Genomic DNA, 7726 nt, shown 5'->3' on the forward strand with positions numbered 1-7726 from the left:
ACATGGTTGAGGATAGGAATTCGTGGAGAAGTAGAATTAAAGTTAAGGATTTTTAGAGAGAATTGAATACCTTAGGGCTTAGACTTAACTTATTTAGGTCACATACCATAATGGTATTTCCCTTACATATATTATTATTATTATTATAATTATTATTTGCTTTTATATAGCTGTTAAACTGTGATCTTATTATTAATATTATTATAATTAGTAGTAGTTTTTATATAACTGTTAAACTTTGATTTCCTTTATTTTGCTTCATACACATGTACTTAGAGCTGAGGGTCTCTCTGGAAGCCACCTCTTTATTCCTTTGGATAGAGGTACGGTGTGTCTACATCCCACCCTCCCCAGACCCTACTTATAGCTTTGCTGTCGGTGGGATTTCACTGGGCATGATTGATTGATTGATAATTAATTTACTCATAAGCATATCATTAGTTATATATCTAATTATAAATTTTATACCTAGCATAATAATATTAATTGCTTTTATGTAGTTTTTGGGTCAAGTTATTCTACAAAGAAGGACAAAACTGAGAAGGATGAGAAATATAAAAAAAACCTTAAAAAATAATGAAAATTAATAAAAAAAAATCATAACTCAAATTTTATACAAAAACAGAAAATGTAAAAACACAAAAATGTTTCCACCGTCTTTCTCGTTCTAAAAAAAAACTCGAGAAAGACACAATGTTAAATAAAAAGATCATTCTGTATTTTTGTTTATCATTGTGTTATTTTCGTCATTATTGTGTCATATTTTGTTCGCCATTGCGTTATATTTTGCGATCTATTGTGTCTTTTTTGGTTTATCATTGTGTTGTTTGTTCATTTTCTATGTCTTTTTTTCCGGCATTGTATCTTTCCATCGTTTTTTTTAACGGGAATGACGTGGGAAACATTTTTGTTTTTTAATTTTTTTGGTTATTTATTTATATATTAAGCTATATATATTTTTTTATCTTTTAGGGGTTGTATGACTATAAATCATTTTCATCGTCGTCTCCCTTGCATTTTAACTTTATCCGGCAGTTTTTTACATAAAGATTGAATATTAAATAATAATGATTTGTTTTTCCAAATTTCCCAAATATATATATACATATGCATACCGGGCGTTGTCATCGAACCATCAGTAGTCTCAATCCACCGGCCACCAGTCACCACCATCTTCTCCAACACTTAACCCCCAAACTCCACTTATTATTCCAATCACAGACACATCACCAACATGCCTAAACCACCACTCCCTCACAACTCATCATCCTCTTCACAATTCAACTCCTTAATCACCACTCACTCACTCTCATCCTCATTCCAACCACCTTCCATTATTCGCTGCACCGGCCTTAACCTCCTCGTCACAGCAGGATCAGTCGTCGTACATTCAAAAGCGAATCGTCACCAGAAGACGAAGACCGATCCAATTCAACAACCTCATTGTTACCACATCTGAATCGCTGTTATCCAAATCCAAACCGAAAGGTAGTGATTGCGAAACGACGGCGTTTGATCGCCGGTGAATGATTCTGATTTAGTGTTTGTTGCTGCTGATCTGTTGTTGTGTTGCTATTATTCTTCTGTATGCTTTATAGTTTGTGTATACCTCATGATTTCATTAAAAACAGAGGGTTTTTGCAAATTAGGGCTTTTTGATTCGATTATAGTTTGCAGTATGTATAGATTTCAGCTTACGCTGTGCCAAATTACAGTTTTATACACTTGATTTCGTAATTTCTGATTGATGAATTTTGAGGTGCAAACGAGATGAGTTGTTGGCGAGTTACTTGAGATCGGATTGATAAAAAGCTTGAAACGGGCCGAGTCTTATCGAGCTCATGCCTTGTATGGGAAGGTCGTTTAGACTCAACGAGGTCTGAGTTTGAGCTGAGTTTTAGGCTCATTTAAGTTTTTTTTTTCAAAATATTTAACTATAATTAAAAATTTATATGAATTAATAGCATACGAGCCGAGCTCAAGCTTGAAAAAATGAGCCACAAACTGAGCTCGAGCTCAACTTGGCTTGTTTACACCCCTAATGCAAGAACATACTCAAAACACTTGCATTTTAGTTAAAACAGTGAAGAAAAAAACAGTGTAGTTTGGCAACTAAAGTTGTTGCTTGGATGTATATTTCAACCAACACATTTGTCTCTTTGTGTTTTCAAAATTATATTGGCTTTCAAGATTAAAGTGGTATAAAATCTTGAATTCACAATTTTTTTTTAATATGAATTCATGAAAGACAGTGACCCGTTATATATTTATGGCTTAACTGTTAAATGTATCGGTTTTCTGCATGAAAGACGTGACCCGTTAGTTTGTTGTTATCTAATAGTATATTTAATTTGGATTTTTGACCCACTAGTTGATATATTTATATAAATGGTAAAGAATTTGATCAAGAAGGATTGAACTTTCAAGTGTATGAGCCGGAAGACATGAACCTCGTGAAGGCAAACATGTTATAAGACATCTAACAATGACTCGAAAACAAGGTATGAGGTAGTATATTATTCATCACGATCGAAAGCATGGTCAAACGTATAAGGTTGGCCATAAGCTACACCAGTATGGGCGTATGCTATGCTGACCCGCGTAGCTTATGCCGGTGAACTTTTGTGTTGTGCCCGCATACAAACTGGACATGGTTTGAGCTCAGATTTTTTATAAACTACGAGTTCGCGTTTAGTGGGTGTGTATGTTTATGAGTATATGTTATTAAATATTAACAGGTGTGACGTTTGAGCCAAAACAAGGTACACCTCAGTACGTATTTATCGATTAAGCAAATAAACGCCTTTTGCGTAACAAACGAACGATTAACCGAACGGGTCGGGTTATGACCCAGAAATCCCGGGGGGCCATCTATAAGTGATATACATTTAATACAAGCTAAAATATTAGTAATATGGCCTTAGTTTGATAGCAAACAAGTTAAACGAAGACATGCTCGTTTAACTACACGCTATAGATTTAAACGTGAAAGATAGTTACAAACCAAGCATTGTATCACCCGTTAAGCCGAAAAAGACTTACCAAACACTTATTTGAAATGTTTTAAGCGATCCGTGAAATTATTTTCGATTTTTACAAAAATATAGTATGTTTTTATAATTTTACACAAAACTAGCCGAAAAACACTCGTTTTCGCGCTATTTGTCACACCCGATAAGTTTTTCGCGCCAAAAACCGAACCCGAAATAAATTTGGGGTCGGGATTTCACGTCCGGAGCACGAAAACCAAGATAAATGGGCTGAGATGGGGCCCAACCCCTTGCGGCCGCAAGTTGTTATTATTATTATTATTATTAAGTTTACTAATATATATATATATTAACCTTAGATAGTTTAGATATTTTCACCAAAAATTCTCCAGAAAGTTTCCATTTTCTGCTGTTCTTAGACCAAGAAGCTTCAAACCTTAAGGTAAACAACTTAAATAAGCTACTTTTATACTTGTTTAACCTTGAATAATACCATAAAAACATGTCTTAATTGCTAAAAATCATTCCTAACCATGTAAAAATCCTAAAAATGGTCCATAAACATGTTTTGATCATACACATGGTGAGGAACCTGGTTTGATAGTTTTTTTGGCCATAAACACGGATTAAAGGGTTGAAACGACATTTTTACGGTTCAAAAGTTCGTTTTTATACCCTAGCCGAAACCCTAAGTTAAAGGGCTGTTCTATTGATGAAACTTTATTGGTTTGTGATATAGGATTTGTATCTAGCCTATATAGGAGCACAAGAGCTTGAAAAGTTGATTAGAAAGGCAGAAACGAACCAAAACCGCTAAGGTAATGCCGAAACACTCGCTTACGGGCTGTTTAGGTTAAGGTTGTGATGTGCATATTATTAGGACTTGAAATTTTTCAGGCACATCAGGGACAATGTCATTGAGTCCCTGTTTAACTTTGGTAATTTTTCGACCATCCGAGAATATTTGGCGAATTTATTACCGAATTGGGACGTTTATTTGGGAAAAATAGCTAAAATACTTCAAAAATTATGAAATTTTTCTGGAAACTCAGATTTGATGTATTTTGATCACATATGAATTTTTGGATGATTTGGATAAGTCTAAGGATGTTTTGTGCGTTTGTGTTCGTGTGAATTTTTATAGCCGAATTTGGGCCGAAAAGAATATCGCACGCGCTTTTTACATTCTGGAATTGATACAAGTTATTTTGGGACATGATTTGAGTATTCAGGAATTTTGGTGGAATTTTTGGAAATTGTTTGGGATAAACGGACGATTTTCAAGCGAAATATAGCTGATAAAATGAATTTTTATAAATTAATAAATTAGTAAATAATTCCAGAAATATTTTTATAAAAATCTACATATTTTAATTGATAAGTGGCTAAATTTTCATAATTTAATGATTAACGGTTAATTAATTATGCTAATTTGAAGATTAAACAAATTCAGTTTTTATAAAAACCGGCAAGTTCGCGATTAACGAACCTGCGGGAATATCAAAACACCAAGAGTGATCAAAAATCATATTCTTGAATTAATTAAGTAAAAACGAACTTCTCTATGAGAAACCTGGACAATCCGGATAGATGGTGCGCGTTTCTTTTTAAATCAAACTGAATAAACGGAAACGGGCCACGTGGCTAATCCGGGACCCCAGTATGTGATCCTTCTTTATAACATAATCATTTTATTAACCAATGCATTTACCCAAGCTTATTTCCCCATAACTGTTTTCAGAACGCGTAAACGAACAACTTGGCCCAGCTGGGAAACGGGAATCTGAGCCAAGTTCGGTTTTAAGTACTAGACATTGAACAACATCACAACCTAAGCCTATCGTCACTTTCTGGGCATTCCAGCTATACCCAGATTAGTTATACAGCCCAGTTTAGTATTGAGATTATAATAATATTAAAATATTAATATTATTATAATATCGATTATAGGAAACCGTTATTGCAAGTTATACAAACCTTGAACCGACGTGCTGCTGATTATCTACTAAACAGTGAGTTTCATGACCCCACTTCTAAACCGTTTTACGAACTTTTGGGGTAAAAAGCATGTTTGATTACATATACATACTTGAAACATGTATTGATGTGAATTATCAAAGTGCTAACACACGAAAGTCCCCACGATCATAGTGATTAACTTCGAGCCGGTGGCTTGTGAATAGTACTATTGGTTTGACAAACCCAAACGGAATCGGCCTGGTTGCCGTGTCACATAGCGCCGTTTGCACATGACCATACTTATATATACAGGCTATGTAGTGTTAGACATAGCTATTGGGGCATGTTGTGGGCGGAAGGGGAGCCACAGTGGTTGATTGAGCGTGGGAAATGGATGCACGCAGCACATACAGTCAAGGCTTCACTATAGCTTAGCATAATTACATCACTTACATACATACATATTTATATCACGATTACAAGTGTTAACTTGTGAATACTCATAACTGTTTTCTTGAAACTCGTGAAACTCACCAACTCTAGTAGTTGACCCGTTTTAAACTGCTTTTCAGGTGTACCTAAATCGGAATGATTTGGTGATCTGTTACTTGCTAAAGGTGTGTGGTTGATGCTATGTGAATATAAGCAAGGGTGTTGGTAGTAAGATCGTATAGTTAATGAACTAGTTTTGTTTATAACACCTAGACTGTAAAACAATGTTAGAACAATGTAATGTAATATATTGTAAATTAGTTTGTAATGTTTTTTTATAAGCAATGTTGTTGATACCAGAGGTGTCTGTTACATTCCCGTTTTACGCTTCCGCATTGTGCTAGTCGGGGTGTGACAACAGGTGTGTTAAAATGCCTCAGGCGAAGCTCACAAATGAAATCGGGAAGTTGATCAAGTGCTCAGATTTGGATATCAACACACATCTAAAGTTCAAAATTCTATTTTTATAAAGTATTATTAATAAGTTTTGAATAATTATTGTCTTTAATCAGAAGCCAAGTTGTTGTAAATGTTATTCGTGGTGTTCGGTTGGTAGAATTTGATTTCATGTAATTAAAAGGATAAAGAAAATTTTTTGGAATATATTTTCCACATTAAATTATCTTATAAATTTATATGTAAAATTTAGGATGTTACATAACGTGACAATAAATATATTTATTTTATTTCATAATGAAGCAGGTATACATTGGTTTGAATCAAATAACAATATATCGGAATATAATGAAAACTATTTATTTAAATAATCCTAAATGCCCAATCTAGTTATCTTCGTTCCTTGGCACTTCATCAATCAACATGTAGCACGTTAAAAATAATATATTTTGTCAACACAAATGTTGATGAGATTTCATAAGTTTAACATATAGATATTACAAAAACTGCTTAGCAATTCACATGCCATAATATAATACATTCAATCATAAAGTAAATAGAAAGCAACTAAAATCGCCTCGTTCCCCGACCGAAGTGGAAGTACTAGGGGAAATGATACCACCATCTATTCCAACCAAAGTTGAAGAATAGGTGGCGCTAGTACGTCTCGTCGGACCCTCCCGCTTCGATATTTGATGTACCAACCATAAAACGATAAACACATTACACATTATTCAAGTATAGTCATCATAAAAAAAATATAATTAACATGCTTAATTGTGAGATTGAAGTTCCAAGAAACATGTATGCTTCGCGCATCAACAGATGGCTGCATCTCAAATCCTAGTCTTTCTTTAATATGAACTGGATAAACAGATTACACATCCTAAATGATGATACCATTAAGATAGTCCAAGTTACATACGTAATAAGCATTACATGAAAAAGGAAAAAGTAAAAAAAAAAACAAGATTCACATAAAGGGAGAACTTAAATAAAAGTATTTATGATCTCAACTAGGTTATAAGCCCGCGCACGGGGTTAGATACAATAAAAGGAGAACTTAACATAATTAATAATGTTTAATATGCATTGGCAAAAACACTTCATCAAATAACATGATCGAATAATACGTAATTAAAAGTTAGGATATATAAATAAACACTGTTTGATAAAATGTACTTTCTCCCAATAATTAAAGAATCCTTTTGCATACATATTTACATACCCCAACACCATAATGGAAAACGAAAGTTAAACCGATGACTTACATGGAGTAAATATATTAATTTCCATTGTTGAGGTTCAAAACAAGTTTATAAGAGGGTCTTCAGTCCAGTTCAACAGGACCATGTAGGCTCTCTGAATTACACATATCCAAATAAAACCTTCTTTTATATTACATTAGTAGAAGTAGATTCCGGTACGTAGGTGGCTACATCTTTTATCAATTTTCTTTTAGATATATTTGCTTTCTTTATTTTGTTAATTTATTAACCTTTGTTTTTCTTTTTGCTATGGATTTGTAAAGAGTTTCTTTAAGTTATATTTTAATTATTTATTTATTGAATTTGTTAAAAGATTTTACTACGAAATTTAAACTCTTTTCAAATATTAATGATTTAATGTTCTCAATTTCGTTATGGATTTTACTATGAATTTTTTGAAAAAAATGTTGGAAACATATAAGAAAATACTTCCGCCTTTCCAACCCATTTTATGTTAAAATGTGTTAGAACGTTATTGAACTGGTTATATCATGTTAAAAAATTGTTAAAACGGGTCAGGTCATTCATGATATTGAACTGGTTATATTTATCGTGTTGAATGCGCCTTGTAAGCCTTTTAATAAACATGCACGCATTAGTGTTTTAAGTAAATTGCACATT

The sequence above is a fragment of the Bidens hawaiensis genome, unplaced genomic scaffold (genome assembly GCF_021521415.1).
Source record: "Bidens hawaiensis isolate Kalapana, Puna unplaced genomic scaffold, B.hawaiensis_p1.1 tig00046191_1, whole genome shotgun sequence".
Taxonomy (NCBI): Eukaryota; Viridiplantae; Streptophyta; class Magnoliopsida; order Asterales; family Asteraceae; genus Bidens; species Bidens hawaiensis.